The sequence below is a fragment of the Sphaerodactylus townsendi genome, linkage group LG02, assembly GCF_021028975.2.
Source record: "Sphaerodactylus townsendi isolate TG3544 linkage group LG02, MPM_Stown_v2.3, whole genome shotgun sequence".
Lineage (NCBI taxonomy): Eukaryota > Metazoa > Chordata > Lepidosauria > Squamata > Sphaerodactylidae > Sphaerodactylus > Sphaerodactylus townsendi.
The window spans coordinates 162555822-162575328 of record NC_059426.1 but is presented as its reverse complement, the minus strand read 5'-3'; the positions used below and the strand labels follow the sequence as shown (position 1 = coordinate 162575328).

The 19507-nt window shown below is 40.7% G+C and overlaps 1 protein-coding gene across 1 annotated transcript in view; it reads right to left on the bottom strand.

The window, feature by feature from the left end:
- The window catches only part of TRAF3 (TNF receptor associated factor 3), a 121016-nt gene that overhangs the window by 67150 nt on the left and 34359 nt on the right, over positions 1 to 19507 (bottom strand). The window lies entirely within an intron of this gene.

Genomic DNA, 19507 nt, shown 5'->3' with positions numbered 1-19507 from the left:
AATTAAAGACATAGCCATTTCTGTTATTACAAGGTGTGTACGCTGCCACAAAAACTGCAAGTTGTAATGAATGAAGCGTTATCAAAATGACACTTGCTGGATCATTTACGCACACAGGATTCCATTCAAAGAACTGAATAGACGTGACAGAGCCAATAAGAAAGGGAGGTGAAAAAAAGAAGGAATAAACCCTTCCCCCTTTGCCCAAGATATTTCATGAACAGATCAAGAGCTTGCATTGCAAAATATATGATATCTGGTTAATTCCCCCCTTCCATGCTATAGTTCTCCTCCACTCCGCTCCATTATATTTCTGAGGGTCCCACAACCTCAGATCAGCTTTTCAATGAGTGTGTGGGACACTACGAGAAATCCATTCTGCTAATTTGATCCATTGGCTTATTTCATCCACAAGTAACAAAGCTCTAGGCTGAAAGAGGGCCTTATCCACGCCAACCTCTCTGCTCAATACAGGAAAAGTAAAGCTAGCATATTCCCAACAGGTGGCTTTTAGCAAGGAGCGCTCACCAGATGTTTTCATAATTGATTCCATTGTGGGACCTAGTGTTCAACTAAAAAACTACCCGCTTATCATTTAAGACCATTAGATCAAATCTTGCCCTTTGGAGCAGGTGAGAAAAAGCCCTTATCTTCCATATGACAGCACTGAAGGGAACTGAAAAAATAATCAAATCTCTCCTCAGTCTTCTCAGGACTAACATAGCCAGATCCCTCAACCTTCCTTTGAAGGTCTTATATTTCAGATCTCCGCTCATTGGTGCCCTCAGATGAATCCACTCCACTTTGCACAACCCAGAAATGGACACGGTACCCTAGATAAGATCTGATTAGTATGGAGCAGAGTAGAACTATCATTTTCTGTAACTTGGATAATTACAATTAAATGTTATCACTCAACACATGCAAATCACTCAACACATGCAAAGCACACCTGCTGATTGTACCCTTTACATTTGTTAACCAATGCAAATAGTTCTTTACATAAGAACATAAGAACTAGCCTGCTGGATCAGACCAGAGTCCATCTAGTCCAGCACTCTGCTACTCGCAGTGGTCCACCAGGTGCCTCTGGGAGCTTACACGTAGGATGTGAAAGCAATGGCCTTCTGCTGCTGCTGCTGCAGCTCCCGAGCACCTGGTCTGCTAAGGCATTTGCAATCTGAGATCAAGGAGGATCAAGATTGGTTGGATCAAGATTGGTCTCAAAGGAGGATCAAGGCTACCAAGATTGGCAGCCATAGATCGACTTCTCCTCCATAAATCTGTCCAAGCCCTTTTTACAGCTATCCAGGTTAGTGGCCATCACCACCTCCTGTGGCAGCATATTCCAAACACCAATCACGTGTTGCGTGAAGAAGTGTTTCCTTTTATTAGTCCTCATTCTTCCCCCCAGCATTTTCAATGAATACCCCCTGATTCTAGTATTGTGAGAAAGAGACATTCCACAGGTATATATATATATATATCAGATCCTCTGAAGATGCCAGCCACAGATGCAGGTGAAACATCAGGAGAAAATACTACTGGAACACGACCATACAATCCGGAAATCCCACAACACCCCAGTGATTCCAGTCGTGAAAGCCTTCAACAGTACAATAAATGCTATCAAGTTGCAACTGACTTATGGTGACCCCCCTCATGGATTTTCAAGGTAAGAGATGAGCAGAGGTGGTTTGCCTCTGTACAGAAACCCTGGTTTCCCATCCAAGTACTAACCGTGGCTAACTTCTGCTTAGCTTCCAAACTCTCATCAGCTCAGGTTAATCAGGGTTATTCAGGCTTCTACTCACCATGCTTTTATTAATGGACACTGCTGACTCAAGCTCACATCAGGGTCAACCATAAGATCCTTTTCAAATACCACATCCTGTACTCATATATTTGGCTATTTTTGCCTAAATGCAGAAGTTCTCATTTGCCTCCTTTCATTATGTTAGTTTCAGCCCAGCTTTCCAACCTATATTACTTATTCCAACGAGACTGAAAAGAGTTGGCTTTTTACATCCAGATTTTCTCTACTGTAAAGAGTCCTAAAATGGCTTACAACTGCCTTCTCTTCCTCCCCGCAACAGGCATCTTGTGAGGTAAATGGGGGTGAGGGAGTTCTGAGAGAACTGTGATGGTCCCAGGTCACCCAGCCGACTTCATGTGGAAGAGTGGGGAAACAAACCTGGCTCTGAAGGTTAAGAGTCTGCTGTTCTTAATCATAATGGAGAAGAAGCAGAGATCTTACATTCAGGACAATCTTTCTTCTGAGTAAATACGGTATTAAAGTCATTTTTTTAAAATAGGTCATATGTTAGGTATCCCTCTAATTTTGTATTAACCGCAAATCTGCTAGGAATTCCCTCCACCTCCACTTTCCAAATTATTAAAATGTTGAAGAATACCAGGCCCAGCTCGAAGTCCCGAGACATCTCACAAGACTACCTTCCAGTCTGAGAAAGTACCACAAATCACCACAGAGTAAGATTCTCCAGCCAGTCTAGAATTCACCTGACAGTACTACCCTCTAACCTAAATTTAACCATTTTGCTAACCAAAAGTCACAGGGGACTTTTTCAAATGACTTGCAACTTCCTTTAGAAAGTTCATACTGACTTAAGGGATATGAAACCTCCAATGCGTGTATTTTTTTTTTAATTATCTATTATACCACTCAATGCAGATTAATATTCACAGCAATTAGCACTCGTGGCAAGTTGTCAGGGCCGCAGCCATGGCGAGGCAGAGGGGTGGGGAGGGAGAAAAGGGAGGGGGGTAAGTAGCATTCTCGCAGTACCCCTGGCAGGTGCTCACTGCACCCCAGGGTACCATGGAACCCCGGTTGGGAAACACTGATCTATGGTGATCCAATAGGATTTACAAGGCAAGAGTCGTTCAGACGTTGTTTGTCATTGCCTGCCTCCATACGGCAACCCTAGACTTCCTTAGCAGTCTCCCATCCAAGTACTGAACAGGGCTGACCTTACCTAGCTTTTGAGATCTAACAGGATCGGGCTAGCCTTGGCTACCCAGATTACCCCTGCATTTTTTTTAAGCATTTTGCTATAGGACTCCGGCCACAGGTGTCAAACTCGCGGCCCTCCAGCTGTTATGGACTACAGTTCCCATCATCCACTGCCAGCATCATGCTGGCGGGGGATGATGGGAACTGTAGTCCATAACAGCTGGAGGGCCGCGAGCTTGACACCTAGTTTTACCAGCAAGCAGGAACAGATTTTCAGATTTAGAGGTCAAGAAATGTCAAAAACAATGAATGGAGGTTCCTTTTTTCCTGCAATCTACAAGATCAAGAGAAATTTCTGCACTTTTGAGAAATGTATATTAATGACATTGAACATGAACCAAATACACAGTAAGTCTCACCTGCTTTGACATCATGATGTTCTTCACATTCTGGATGAGAGTATTACCACTTATGAAGAAGAGTAAATTATAATTTGGTTCCTGGGACTAAATACTGAGGGCCCTCAAAGAAGAAGAGTTTGGATTCATACCCCGCCTTTCTCGCCTGTAAGGAGCCTCGAAGTGGCTTCCACATTCCTTCCCGTCTTCTCCCCACAACAAACATCTTGTGACGTAGGTGGGGCTGCGAGAGTTCTAAGAGAACTGTGGCCAATCTGAAGTCACCAAGCGGACTTCATGTGTAAGAGTGGGGAAACAAATCCAGTTCAACAGATTAGTATACCACTCATGTGAAGGAGCGGGGAATCAAATCCGGTTCTCCAGGTTAGAGTTCACTGCTCTTAACTACTACACCACACCTGCTCAATGATGTATTGAGTATTGAGTCTAGTGGAGTATACTATTCTTTACCTTTCTCCTAATGCCTGCTTCATTAGCCAACTCACTGAAGGCTGACTATAATTTTGGTGGTTTAAACCTCATACACACACAACATACTATGCTTCTGTCCCACAGCTTTTTCATGCACCTCGGTTAGAAATCCGTAATAAGCAAATCTAATAAAATCAATTGATATTAGAAAAAACAGATTTTTTTTTTAGTGGAGCTTGCCACGCCAAGAAAAACCTGTTTGTAGTGGAAAGGCAAACGTTCTCATTTACATATGCATTCCGTAGGAGCTAACATTTTATCAATTATGGACTTGGTTGGAATTTTGAAGAAATAGAATAGAATAGAATAGAATAGAATAGAATAGAATCTTTATTGGCCAAGTGTGATTGGACACACAAGGAATTTGTCTCCGGTGCATATGCTCTCAGTGTACATAAAAGAAAATACATTTGTCAAGAATCATAAGGTACAGCATTTAATGATTGTCATATAGGTCTAGTAAGCAATCAGGAAACAATCAATAGTAATAAAAACATAAAATGTAAAATCATAAAATAAAATGAAATGTCAGCACAGGCTATAGTCATACAGTCATAATTGGGAGGAGATGGGTAATAGGAATGATGAAAAAAGTAGTGCAGTAATTATATAATAAATATATAATAAATAGTTTGACATTATCGAGGGAATTATTTGTTTAACAGAGTGATGGCATCTGAAAAAACTGTTCTTATGTCTAGGTTGTCTTGGTGTGCAGTGCTCTGTAGCGACATTTAGAGGGTAAGAGCGTTGAAACAGTTTATGTCCAGGGATGCAGGGTCAGTAAATATTTTCACAGCCCTTTTTGACCCGCGGTGCATACAGGTCCTCAATGGAAGGCAGGTTAGCAGCAATTGTTTTTCTGCAGTTCTGATTATTCTCTGAAGTCTGTGTCGATTCCATATTGCAGAACCAAACCACACAGTTATAGAGGTGCAGATAACAGACTCAATGATTCCTCTGTAGAACTGTATCAGCAGCTCCTTGGGCAGTTTGAGCTTCCTGAGTTGGCGCAGAAAGAACATTCTTTGTTGTGCTTTTTTAATGACATTTTTGATATTAGGTGTCCATTTTAGGTCATGAGATATGATGGAGCCTAGAAATTTAAAGGTCTCTACTGTTGATACTGTGTTGTCTAGTATTGTGAGAGGAGGTAGGATGGGAGGGTTTCTCCTGAAATCTACCACCATTTCTACGGTTTTAAGTGTGTTCAGTTCTAGATTGTTCCAGTGGCACCACGAGGCTAGTTGTTCAACCTCCCGTCTGTATGCGGTTTCATCGTTGTCTCGAATGAGACCAATCACTGTTGTATCATCTGCAAATTTCAGTATTTTAACAGATGGATCATTTGAGATGCAGTCATTGGTATACAGAGAGAAGAGAAGTGGTGAAATCAAACCATAAGCCTGAATTTGCCTGCTGTCCTGACAACCACAGCTGCCTCCAGTTCCAACCATCATATTCTCCTGCTGAACAAGCCTATTCAGAGTGAGTAGGCAAGAACAAGTCATGGATTCATCGTGTGGTGGGTAGCCAAATGACTCAACTTGCTTTACAAGCATCTTTGCACCTAGACAGCCAGCATGATGTAGTAGTTAAGAGCAGGTGGACTCGAATCTGAAAAACAGGGTTTAACTCCCCACTCCTCCACATGAACCAAGTTTGTTTCCCCGCTCCTACATATGAAGCCTGCTGGGTGACCTTGGGCTAGACTCAGTTCTCTCAGAACTCTCTCAGCCCCACCTACCTCACAAGGTATCTGTTGTGGGGAGAGAAAGGGAAAGGAGTTTGGATGCCACCCTGAGTCTCCTTACAGGAGAAGAGGGGGTATAAATCCAAACTCCTCTCCTTCTATCTAGTGAATAGCGCTGGTCTGAGTAAACAATTTTAATGCAATTTGTACTATTTTAAAAATTATATTTGGCTCTTCTCGGGTGACAAGAACTTCTTGACGCTATAAACCTGTATGCAAAAGTACTAGATGATCTGAAAAAAATATATACAGTATGTTCCAAATGAACTTTGCTTTCAGCCAGTACTGTAAAAGATTTGTTTCAAATTGATCATCAGTACTGTCACTTCCTCAGCGCAGTTGCGGATAATTCAAATTCTGGGGAGTTTTTATGCCATGTATGAAAAGAAGTCATGGGACCAGCGAACTGGGCAGTGCTTCGTTTATCTGGTTTGAAGGGCCCTCAGTGGGAAAGTCCAAGGTTAAGAAATGCACAGACAATCTGCAGGGCTGGCTGCACAATTTTATACCTCAGGTCATAATGAAACAAAAAATGAAGCCACAGGTGGTACTGGGGGAGAAAATCAAGACTACGCAAAGGCTCACTTCAGAGTATCATAATCCATTTCTCCCTTTTTTAAAAAATAAAACTCCATTTTCGGATCTTGAACAGTTTTCCAGCAAGCTGAAGAACTTGAACCTCAAGGACGACAGATCGGACTTAATTGTGAAGGCGTGCTGAAGAAGATGCGTATGATTGGAAAGTGTCAATACCATAAAAATAGAGAAATATTCCGAACTGGAAAGAAAAGTGATATTAAAATAGTATAGAACTCCAAAGCAATTGGCATATATCCGTGGTGGCGAACCTTTGGCACTCCAGAAATTATGGACTACAATTCCCATCAGCCCCTGCCAGCATGGCCAATTGGCCATGCTGGCAGGGGCTGATGGGAATTGTAGTCCATAACATCTGGGGTGCCAAAGGTTTGCCACCACTGGCATATATGATAAGGAGATTTAGTCCAAAATGCTGGCATTGTAGGGATAAAGACATGCTTTATATACATATGTGGCTAGAATGTTAGGATGTAAAGAAATTGTGGAACCAGGTAAAACTGTATATAGAGAAATTAGTGAAAGTTAGGATAGCAGTAAATAAAGAATTATTGTTTATGGGTATACTGGAAAATAGCAGAATAGAACAAAGAAGAAGATTACAGTATAAAATAATGATAAGAGCTGTTCGTGAAGTTATTGCATTGGGATGGAAAGATAAGAAGATATGGACAATACAAAAATGGTTGGAATATGTGTGGGAACAAGTACAGTTAGAAATTTTTGAAATAATGTCTCGAAACCAATTATGGCAAGAAAGACAAATCGAAACGATGAAGATACAGACTGAATTTACAGATTGGATGAGAGAAATTGGGAGTCAAAGAAGAAAGATGGGAGAAGCGGCTGCAAAGGATGAACTTGCTGCTGCCTACTTAAGAAATGAAGAAAGAAAATCCCTAGAAAGGGAGGAGGAAAGGGGGGGGGTATAATGTAAAGTATGCAATATGTTTGTAAGAATCCAATAATTTTTTATAAATAAATAAATAAATAAAGAAGAAGATGCATATGAAGGAAGGTTGTTAAGTGGGTGGGAAAGAAAAGAAGCAGGAAGAAGGGTTATGGGGGCTTTCAGGGAAGAGGCAGAGTTAAGAGGGCAGAGGAGATTCCCTCCTCCCAAGACATCACAGGCACCCTGCCTTTTTCCCAGTAATTTTTAACACCATTACAAACCTAACTTGACCTCTACAGTCAGGTTCTGAAGCCCTGAGGAGTGTGGCAATGAAGGAGAAGCTTTCTAAGTCATGGTACAAAAACTCATTCTTCAGAGAGAGCACACATTTTTCTGTAGCAGTCTTAGACTTATAGTGACCCCATAGGGTTTTCAAGGCAAAAGATGAACAGAGGTGGCTTATCATTGCCTGCCTCTGCTTAGCAATACTGGACTTCATTGGGGGGGTCTTCGAATCTGTACACCAAAATTAAATCTTCAAGGTTTGTTTACTAAACAGGAGCAGCACAGAAGACGTTGCCTCAGAAAAGGAGGGGAGAATGGGAACCCACCAGGAAACTATTCGCCAGGTGGAGTTAATAAGCTATGCAACGGGTTGAAGGAGCACAGAGGGGGAATGAAAACACAAGCAGGTAGATGAAATAGAAGGTGTTTGCAAGAAGAAAACGTGAATGGCCATTCAGACCTCAAGATTACTGGAGCTGTTAGAATTGACAGCTCCAAGTCATCTTTCCAGCTCTCTCGGGGTCATCACCTGCGGCTACCCATTTATCATTCTGCCAGAATGTTCTAACAGCAGAAGGTAAAAAGGAAATGCAACTCCCTTCACTGTAAATTCCTTGGTCCTTTCTTCTATTACAGAGTAAAGTTGGTGATGAATGAATGAGTTCTGGAACTCAACAATCCGTGAGTGCCAGCAGCTGCCAGTCCTGAAAGCTAACAATACAGTCACCTGGAGGTTTCTGAATATTTGTTGGCTGGTTTAAAAGCTGCTGCTTGAAGCGGGGTAGAACACGACCATACAGCCCGGAAACCACACAGCACCCCATTACTGACGTTGTTAAGACATCCATACTGCAGATATTTGCAAAAGTTGTGTAAGATACAGATGTTCAGGAGAGCATTTAACACTGACACCTACCCCCCCCCCCCCAGGGGATAGTTAGATCTGGAGAAAGGTGAGCTAAAAATGCTCTTTCTTAATTATCTAATATGGCACCTCAAAGGAGAAACCAGTTCACACCATGAGCTTTTGTAGAGAGATGCATGACACAAGGTTAAGAAAGTACTAGGTACATAAACAGAAAAGCAAATTACACATGGTGAGGTTCATGCAACATCAAAGAAAACTGGCCAGGGAGTCTTTATTTTGGGGCATGTTCAGCATTATTACCCACCATCACGCTTGCAGAGGAGAAGCCTTTACTTATCAACTTTTTGCTTGCACAATGTTTCATGGGTTTCCTATCATGCATGTATGCTTTAATTTTTAATATAATCTTTAATTTTTATCTTTAATCTTATCAACAGTCCAAGGCAAAGCTGTGCCCACTGGAGAATCTGTCCCACTCTGGCAACAAAGCAAAATTAAAATAATACTATAAGTAGATTTGTTTGCTGCAGAGAGAGTGGGAAGTGAAAGCAGGGCTAGAGGAAATATGTCTGTACAAGAAATCTTGTTGCAGCAGACATTTACCTCCACCATGCAGCAAACACTTTGTGCATAACTGGCCAATTTCCCAGGCCTTGTCCTGTGATTCTCTTGACTAAAAATAGAACCAGACAACTCATGCCACTTAGATCATTTTGGTTAGTACGCAGGGCCTGTTTTCTGGCCACCAAATATGAGGCAAGCCTATACCAGTTTGTTTCCACAACATCTAGTCAATCACAATCCTTCTCTCTCCATTTTGTTTTTGCCATAGCACCATCTTCACAAGTAGGCAGGGTATTTTGGCATCTGGACCACAACTTTACCAGTCCAAATTGTCTTGCATGGATGCAATAAAAAATGCAAGAAAAAAAATATAATGGTTCCATTGACTAATTAGCACAAGCTGTCAGTACGGTGGTCTTTGTAAACTTGGGTATGCACAATGATCTAGCACACAGGGTACTGTTCTGCTGGATCCTACCTAGTACCAATTTATATATTGGAAAAGAAGATTTCCTAACATACCCAAGCTTTAAAATATTCAGGACAGCACAATGAGCATCGGTGATCCAGTATCTATATTCTGTATCACTGTAATTTCCAGACTGTCTTCTAAAGGTATCTTTGCCAGCCAGGCATTTCAGTGAAACTACCAAAGCACAATGAAGGTGGTATGGACCTTATTTTCCATGAAAGACTGCAGCTGGTAAAACTGAAATGCTAGGAAAAGATGTATGTATTATAGCTAGAAAATCTTGAATTTCCAGGCATATTCAAGAGTAATTTATTAAACTTAATTAATTAATTAATTAATTAATTAAAAAAACTACAGACACATAAGTCAGCTTATAAGAAATAATGGAGAAAGCACAGATTATTCAATAAAGTTTCAATCATGGTCACCAAACCACACATTAGTTCCTACAAAACTACTGATCTAATCAGTGGTGACTTCACATTGCTGCTTACCACACATCATAGCATGGATTAGAGGTTGACCTAGACTAGAACCAACCAGGTGAGAAAGTAAGATCTCACCCCGCTCCATCCCTGTGACAGGCTTTGAACAGGTGAGATGATGACCTTCTCATTCTGTAGACAAAACTGGCAAATTGCAGGTGCATGCGTCCTCAGTTTGCCTGAGGTTTGTGCAAGAAAACAGGAAGGGGAGGGGGGGTTAACCTTTCAACTCCTGCTCTATTTCAGTTTCAGTTTCAAAATCCAGCTTTTATTGTCCACATTTTAAATAAAAATATTATTGGCGCTGGTGCCTTTCAGCAGCTTGTCTTAACATTCGCCACTCACCTCTTGTAAAGCGAGATGTCCCTTATTCACAGCTTCAGCAGACCGGAGACACAGGTCCCAGCAAAATCTGCTGAGTCATCAAACTTGGGAAGGCCGTACAGGTGTTGAGAATCTGTATGCTCACCCTGGGTGGTAAGCTGTGCACCCTAGTAAAGACTTATACACAATACTGCAATTTCAGGCAAAAGAAATCTAGAATCTCATTTTGAAAAGGAAATAAACACAAATCGGGATGAAGAATAGGATCTAGCTAAGCCAGGTAAGCTTTCTATCCAAACATTGCAGGTGTTCACTCATTGGCTCCAATAGCAAAACTAATCTCACAATTGTTTGTAGACACATTTAAGAATGCAAGCGCTGATGCATAATAATGCATCTGCTGTACAGGAAATGATTTCCAGCTGCTCCTGAATAAACCAAATGTCCCCCTCAAAGTAAGCGTCCATTCATTGGTTATGATCACGATATACACAAATGTGGACACTCTCTTATATCTTTGATGAAAGAGAAAAACAATATCTAAGATAATTTAGAAATAAACAAAACACTCAGTTGATAACTAGATGAAGTCACCTAACCCTAATCAATCTGTATTCAAGGATAGTTTTGCATTAAACCTCACGCAGGTACCAATCAAAGGAGGTCGGCAGAGGCTACATTTGGCAGAACAATTGTGTTCATTGTGGAAAATCAACATTTCTGAATCAGTAGAATTACCAATTTCTCAAACATTCCAGAATAGCTATATAAAATGATAAATATAGACAGACTTTTTCTAAAGGGCTTTAAGGAGCAGGACATCTCCAAAATAGCTGAAGTCTCTTTTTGTTATAATTTCAGAGAACACTTTCTCCAGACCTTCTCATTAATCATGCCTAATAGATAACCAGGCAACTAATTGTTAGTATTTAAGAAGCTTAGAACAGAACAACAGGTCCATAGAACCAATAAACATTAAATACCAGAGTCATACATTTTGCCGAAACTATAACATTAACTATAAAATGCCCAAACAAAAGGAATTCGTATGGATTTCTTATAGTCTTATATAAGATTCCAGAGTGATCCTAAATCATTCCTGAAGTCACTCTTGAAATCGCTTAGGCGGTGGTGCCACCAAAACCAGGAGTTTAGTGATATTCTTCAATGCAGTTCTTAGGAGCCGGCCTGATCTAAGAAGCTAAGCCAGATAGGCCCTGGTTAATGTTTGAAGAACCACTAGTATTTGGATTACCACTAGGCAAATCCAGAGTTGCTACTCACAGGCAGACAGCTGCAAATCTTCTGTTTCTCTCTTGCCATATGATATGGGAGCCCTTCCCACCAAAGTTCTTAGGAAAGAAGGCATGTTTCAGGATGCAAGTAAGTATACGGGCTACCACAAATGCTGGATTACTGTAACTCATTCTACGATGGCCTACCCTTGAGACTACTCCAGAAACTACAATTGATCCAGAATGCAGTGGTGAAAGTCGTTGCTGATGTCCTGGTATATTACACTTGTGCTCTGCCAGCTGCACTGGCTACCTGTTGAGTTCCAGATCAGATTCAAAGTGTTGGTATTAATCTTTAAGGCCTTGAGGAGGCTGGGCCCCACATATCCTTATGACCACATCTCCACATATTGCCCACAAAGGAGACTTCAATCCTCTGGAAGGAATCTTCTGGTGATCCCTGGCATCAAGGGCATTTGATTAGCCTCAACCAGAGTCAGGGATTTGGGGGCCCTGGCTTGCCACCTGGTGGAACTCTCTTCTAGCTGATGTCAGGGCCCTGTGGGATCTGGTTCCATTCTGCAGGGCCTGCAAAACAGAGATGTTCCACCAGCCTTTGGTAGAGCCAGTCCTGATTCCATTCCATCCACTGGCCTGCTGACCCTGTCCCCCCCACCCGCCCCCGTCCCAAGAGCTAATGTCGGGAGATATAAAAGTGATGGGGTTGATAATGTATTATAGCCCAGGTAAGAGTCCTCATCTAGATTACGCCATCTTTGATATTTATAGTTGTATTTATAAATGTACCGTGATATTTAATTGAATTTATGATTGTTTTGATTATTTGTGTGAGCCACCCTGAGCCTGGTCCTGGTCTGGAAAGGGTGAGGTATCAATTTTAATAAAATTAAAACAAAATAAAATAAATGATCAGGTTTTTGGATCCCAGTCAACACTTAGTTGTTTTTATTTTTTCAAAAGGGGGCAACCAGAGTAATTCTGCAGAGAATTACACTGTAAATGCTTCATGAAGTTAACCTGTTTTGCAGAATTCTCACGCCATTCTTAGAGCCAGGAGTCATTGCTATCAAATTCTAATTCTATCTGGCTTGGCAAATGAGTTCTGAAACCAAGGTCTCTCCCCCCTTTAACACATTAAGAGTTGTCTGGCATTTAATAATGAGTTTTTATCTTGCGGAGAATCATGCATGAAGCCCTCTATAAGCTGCTCCTGCAATATTGTGAGAATCACTTAAGAGTCCTTGGGGATTTCTGCTGACAGGGATTTGTCCGGTGATGTAAAACGGAGTTGTTCCGCCGGGCCTTTGGAGAGACCAGCCGCTGAAATGGTGCCCCCAACTGGCCTTTCATCCTGGCCATTATCAAATGTGACTCGCCGCCCGCCTTCCCTCTCTTTTGGGGAGAATTTTAAAAATGGGGTTGGTCGGACGCCTCCATTATTATTACTATTGTTATTGTCATCGCTGTTTTAATGATTTTATAATTTGTTATTTATATGTCATGTTGTACACCGGCCAGAGCCCTTCGGGGATGGGGCGGTTTAGAAGTCCAATAAATAAATAAATAAATAAATAAATAAATAAATAAATAAATAATGTTGCACAAAGCTATACAAGAATGCTAAAGATATTCCAAGTTGCACACACACACACAGCAGCTTTCAATTGGGAAACAGCAAGATTTTTTTAAAAAGGTACCATTTTGTGTCATTAACGCTATAGGCCTTGCACGTGTGTACATAAAACATACAATCCAAGAATCCAAAGACACACTAAAACCATACATAACCAAAATCAGCAGTATAAAACATATCCAATTCCAAAATATAAATATTAAAATCACTTATCCTATGTTTAGCTCTTATAGCTAGTGCATCATTTAATGTTTCCCTAATCCTAGCAGCTAAGAACATGAAGGTTGCAACAGTATGAGAGACATCCTCAAAGACATCAGCCATGAGAAAGAAGACTTTGTCTTCTTCGCTACATTTAATATTTCTTATGATGTTGTGTAGATATTTGTGGCGTATATGAGCATAGAAATGGCAACGTAGAATATAACGTATGACATCTTCTACCTGCTTTGAGCCACATTTGAATAACCTAGACTCCTCTGGGCATTTGTGAAATCTCCCTTGTAAGTATTCTGACCTAAAAGTCTGAAATCTTAAGTTTGTAAACGCAATCCTTAGATGGGCCTCTTTAAGTGTACTGACATACTGAGCCAGACATTTGTTCTTTTTTACCTTAGGAAGCCATGGGGCATACCTTATATACTCGCGTATAAGTCTACTATTTTTGTGCTGAAAAAAGCCCCCACTCGACTTATACACGAGTGAACAGGTGGCAAGTGGGTGGGGGGAAAGGGTGGCGAGCAAAAAAAGGCTGGGAGCTGAGGGTGTTTTTCTGCACCTGCTCCCTGCTATGTGGACACAAAGGCAGCTCCCAGGTAAGCCTTGGGCTGTTGCTGCGCTGCACTACAGGTGGCCAGTAGCTTCATTCACAGTGAATATTCAGTGAATAGGTGTAAATATTGAATATTAAATTTACATGTTACAGAATTTTTGTTCAGGCCAGGAAGCTCCATGAATGCTAGGGAGCCATACTCATTGGGAAATCTGCACCATTGGAGCCCATGATGGAAGGAATCCCCCCCCCCATACACAGGGTGCCCTGGGGTGCAGCCACTGCCAGCACCTTTCTCGACCCCCACCCAGTGTTTTTGGAAAGCAGGCGGGACTTCTGTCCAGCTGAGCTTGCAAAGCTACAAAAAAGACTTGCTTTGGGGCAGCGGCTGCCATCACCACGGAAGCATCTTCACTGTGTAATGATAAGCTATCTGTGTTGAAGGAGAACCTGTCGGGACTTTTTAAAAGGAGGATCTTGTTGAGCATCTTCCCTATGAAACTCTAAAGAGACACTGTCTGTGAGAGTTATATATCCACTTCAAAACTTTTAAAGTTATTGTTGATACCATACTGTTTTTCTTTGAAATAAATATTCAAAAACATTTTTATTGGTATCTATTTTTTATTTTTGAAATTTACCAGTAGCTGCGGCATTTCCCACCCTAGACTTATACACGAGTCAATAAGTTTTCTCAGTTTTTTGTGGTAAAATTAGGTGCCCCGACATATATCTGCGAGCTCTAGGCTCTATACCACTCTAGTATATACGCAATGTCACGATCCTGGCAGCCGTGGCTTTGTCTGTGGTAAAGAAACCTCCTTTTATTGAATCAATTCCAGTCACAAATTTTGCTTCTCTCCCAAGATGTAATAGTCTCCAAGGAAGGTATTTCATATTGTTCAAGTAAAGAGTGAATATGACTTCCCCAGATGTTTAATCTCTCCTTGAATTTATGGTTCAGACTCACCAAATGGTCATTATTTAAATTTGATAGCCTTTATGGTAAAGGAGTAGTCTCAGTTGTATCCTAGTAGTAATAGCTGGTAAACCCCACTTCCAAACGGAGTAGAGGAGAAGGTAGATGGTGGAAAACCTAAGATACTTCTTAGGAATATATTTCGAATAATTTCTAATTTTTCTACTGACTTGATCTTTCAACCCCATATTTCTGCTCCATACAAAACCTGGAAGAGGACTTTGCTTTGAAACACTTTAATGATTGGAAGAATCCGTTGCCATAAAAAAAACAACTTTATAAGTATGTTTACAGTATGTTTTGCTATGGAGATCTTTTCTTTTAATTGAGTCTTCCAGGGAAAAGATGTCTGGAAGATTAAACCTAGGTATTTGTACAAAGAGACTTGTTTAATAGGTTGGTTCATAATCTGCCAGTTATGATTCTTTTTGCTGTTACCAAAGACGACAATCTTGGATTTATTACAATTGATTTTTAATTTGTTAGTTCTGCAGTATTCAGCTAACCTGTTTAACACTCTGTTAAGCCCTACTTTTGTAACAGACATTAACTGCCATATCATCAGCGTATAGGGATTTATCTGCCCTCGAGTACTGGTGGAAAAAAGGCCGGGTTATTTAAACACTGGACACAAACATTTATATACACGTTAAACAAGGAGCTAGTTGGTAACCCTGTTTCACTCTCCTCAATGTACTGGGTCCGCCAACCAGCCTTTATTGCCCACTCTCACTCAAGCTGTGGTATTTGCAAGTAATTCTTTCAAAATGATGAGTTTTCTATCGATGTTTGTTAATCCCAGCTTTCTCCAAAGTATTGACCTGTCAATTGAGTCAAAAGCAGAGGAGGGGTCCACAAAAGCAACAACGAAGGTTGCATTTGTTAAGGACTTTATATTTGTGTACTAAATCAACTAGAACAGTACAGTGATCAATTGTACTGTGATTTTTTTTCCTGACGCCAGCTTGTTCTATGTTATCTTATTCCCCTCATCCCATTCATTTAATTTCTCTAAAAGGAGGTGGGTATATAATTTGTATGAGATATTCAAGAGGCTAATGGGTCTGTAATTTACAGGCTGTAGCTTGTCGCGTTTTTTAAAAATTGGGACTATAATCCTTTGTTTCCAGTTATTGGGAACCTTGCAAGTCTCATTTAGTATGGTGAAAAAGCTGGCCAAAGTTTGGGCCCACTGGTCGCTGTTTAATTTAATACCTCCGGTGGAATAAAATCTTCACCCGGGGCTTTTGCTATAAGGGACGGCACCAATTAGTTGCTTGCATTTAGTTGCAGATAATGTTTACCAATCTGGTAGTGAAACTATTGGCATATCCCACTTCATATCAATGACACCTGTGGTGGCGTTGTCACTTACATGAAATGATTAAACCATACTTTGAGGGTAATTCCTGCGCTGTCAACAAGCATAATTCTTTTTAGCCAGTGGTGTAGCACCAGCGGGGCAGGGGCAGGAGATGACGCCCTGGGCACGCCCCAGTGCGGGGTCATGGAGGGGCAGGTGGGGGCGTGGCAGGGGCACAGGGTGCATGTGTGCCCCGGACGCAGTTCCCCTTTGCCCCACCTGTTTCTAGCTCTCCTGTTATTATAGCCCAGAACCTTTTTTCCTGCTTCAGCACCATAGTGTTAAGGAGATATTTCCACATCAACATACTATAGGCCAGTTTATATTCTGACCTTTCTCTAACCAGTTTATGAAGGAGGTCTGGCTTATGCTCTTTTCTCCATGCAGTTTAGAGAGAGATTTTCTTTTTATTTTAGAATCCTGATCAAACCACGTATCCCTCTTGACTACAGGTAACCTAAAGATTGTTAATGGGGAGTCAGTTGTTCAATAAGTCAGTTGAAAAGTAATAAAGAGTCTGAGGTAGAGTGAATTAGAGTCTGAGGTAGAGTGAATCAGCTGGGTTCTTAAAGATTGTAAGGATGCCGAATCCAAAGGAGTCTTTATCTTCCTCTCTATCGATAGATTCCATGGGAGATGCCTTGACCGGTGATTGAGTTATTAACCTCCAAAACATGTACATAGTTGGTGTCAGACCAATCGAGAAAACAGACTGAGCTCTCTAGATCTTCTGCAACAAAGGTCACTATCCCTACACTAGCTCTTCTATATGAACTTGATTTTATTGCAGGTGAGGCAAACTGTCTATATCCTTCAAGAGAGATAGACATGGGGTTATCGCACCAAACCACCTGAAGACAAATAATGTCATGTAGTTTCAAGGAGGTGAAGGAGATGTCATTCATTTTTGAGGCCTACCCTGCTATATTCCATGATGCCCACCTGCCTTCCAAATACCCTCCCCTGACTCTAGTCAATTTTCAATCTCCAAGGTTGATGTTTGGGATTTCAGGGTAGGATTTGCCTTCAAAGGGGCAGTTTGGAAGAAGCTGCCTGGATATTCCTCAATTCTGGAATGTAATCCCACTTGGAGTGCAGGATGGAGGGGACCTGAAACTTTGTGTCTTGAGAAGTTGATAGTTCCTCGCTTTCCACATCAGGCTCAATAGGCTGATTGGGACTATTTCCTATGATGGACGAGTGAGATGTTTGCAGCTCCATTTTTTTTTTTTTAGAATGTCTGTATCCCAATGAGGTTCTATACAACTTAAGATTTGTTTTGTTTTTTCCTAAACTGTCTTATCACTATCTACTCAATGTTAGGGAGGTTTTTAAAGGAGGAAATGACATCATCTTCTAGGTCAGTTGGCCAATAGTGAAAGGTGTCTACCATCAAGGTTGCTTTAATTCCAACATCCTCAGCCTGGCTCTTGGACTCTTCTTCACTATGGAAATAGAAAAGAATAGATGTGCTGCCTCAGGTACATCTATCTCAGCAGGCGCCAATCCAGATTCCCAAGTTCTTCCAAACCTTTTAACATGGATTAATAACAATGTTGAACGTTAGTCTGCAGATCCATGATTACAGTTCTTCTATCAGTCAACCACACAAAGTTGAGCTCTCTGCTGTTTTCTTCATTTACATATAAGTTAATTAGTTAACCTCTTGGTGATTCCACAACAGTAAAGTGTCACATGATGCTAAACACACAATGCTTACCTACTGTAAATCCACAAAAATTCTTGAATGGAAGCTTGACTTCACTGTGGTAACGCACAATGCAGCAGGTCAACTTATATCATATGACTGAACATAAGCTTACAATTCAAGGACTGGTGCTTGAAATATTACAGCTAGTCTCATGGCAAAATTTAACAGGCTGAAGCTGACAGAACACACACAGAGCTGTTTCACATTAACAAACAAGGAAGAGCCATTGTTCCCCTCAACAGTTAGAGCTGCAAAATGAAATACTGTTATCCTACAAAGCAACAGCTGGAGATTTTTTTAAAAAAATTAATGATTCATGTTTTAATTCCTTCATGGTTACTTACCCCAAACCATTATGAAGGAAGAACATTGCAAAGCCAAAATATAAACCCATACATAAAGCAGCTAATAATGCTTTCTCAACTATCTTCACAAGGCTGTTAAACACTGCGGCCCCTTCCGCACATGCAGAACAATGCACTTTCTACGCACTTTGCAGCTGGATTTTATTGAGTGGAATAGAAAAATCCACTTGCAAACAATTGTGAAAGTGGATTGGAAGTGCATTATTCTGCATGTGCGGAAGTGCCCTGTGTGAAAGCTTCTACACATTAACAAGAACCTACCTGAGATCTTGAAAACTACTTTCCCAGATTTGTCTCTTGCTTTACAAATTTATATTCAGCTTTTCTCCCCAATGGGGAACCAAAGCAGCTTATATCATCATTACCGCCCTCCCCCATATTATTATTTGCCAGGAAAGAGTTACAAGGACATGGAAACCACAAGTTGAGTCATTTTTCAGAGCATCAACCTATCTGGAATAGGCCAGTATGCTGTTTAGTCATAAAAGAATGATCACTCAAATATTGGTTAAATATTTTGAAAACCTTAATATTATTAGAACAAGAAGTTGGTCTTTAATCATCAGATGATCTTTAATCATCCCTGCCCAGGTAAGCCATCAAAGAAACCGGGGGGGGGGGGGTTATCTTATATTTGCATACTAGTTGGAGCTTTGTCCAGCAATAATTTTTTTATGCACCAAACATGCACCAAACATGCACTGGGGGTACATCCTAGATTCTGAGTCGTTTTTTGTTTGTTTGTTTCAAAGAAATACAGTAAGTAATCTAATGGGCCCTCTAGGAAAAGCAAAAGTATTTTAGGCAACAGTATTTCTTCACTAACAAATTTTGCATTATGGATGTATAAAGTTAACAGCATCCTTTTGAGCAAAGTAGTGCTGCTACTATTAGCTTGTGTGTTTTATTTAAGATGCCCATACTACACAAATATATTTGAGGTGGCTTATAATATTGCACCAAAACAACAGCTCTAACCTATAGTATTAATGAAAACAGGGGACATTGCACTTTAATGTTCAAATTTGCCAGCAAAGAAAAAATTACCTTGGTAAACCAGTTCTGTGTTAGATAAGCTGAGTTCTATCAAATTACGTTCCAGAGAACTAGCAGTAGTAGTTTGTGCTAGTCTGTTTAAAGTCTGTAATTGAGTATTCTGGGAAGTTGAAATGGTTTTCCACTGGTTTTAGTATTTGTTTTCAATGTCTGCTTTGATTCTCTTGCATAGCAACAATTAAGATTGGCCGGTGTAAATGGCAGCAAGTCACTGCAAACCGAACAAATGTATTTTAAGATTATTTTTAATGCTGTTGAGAATTAAATA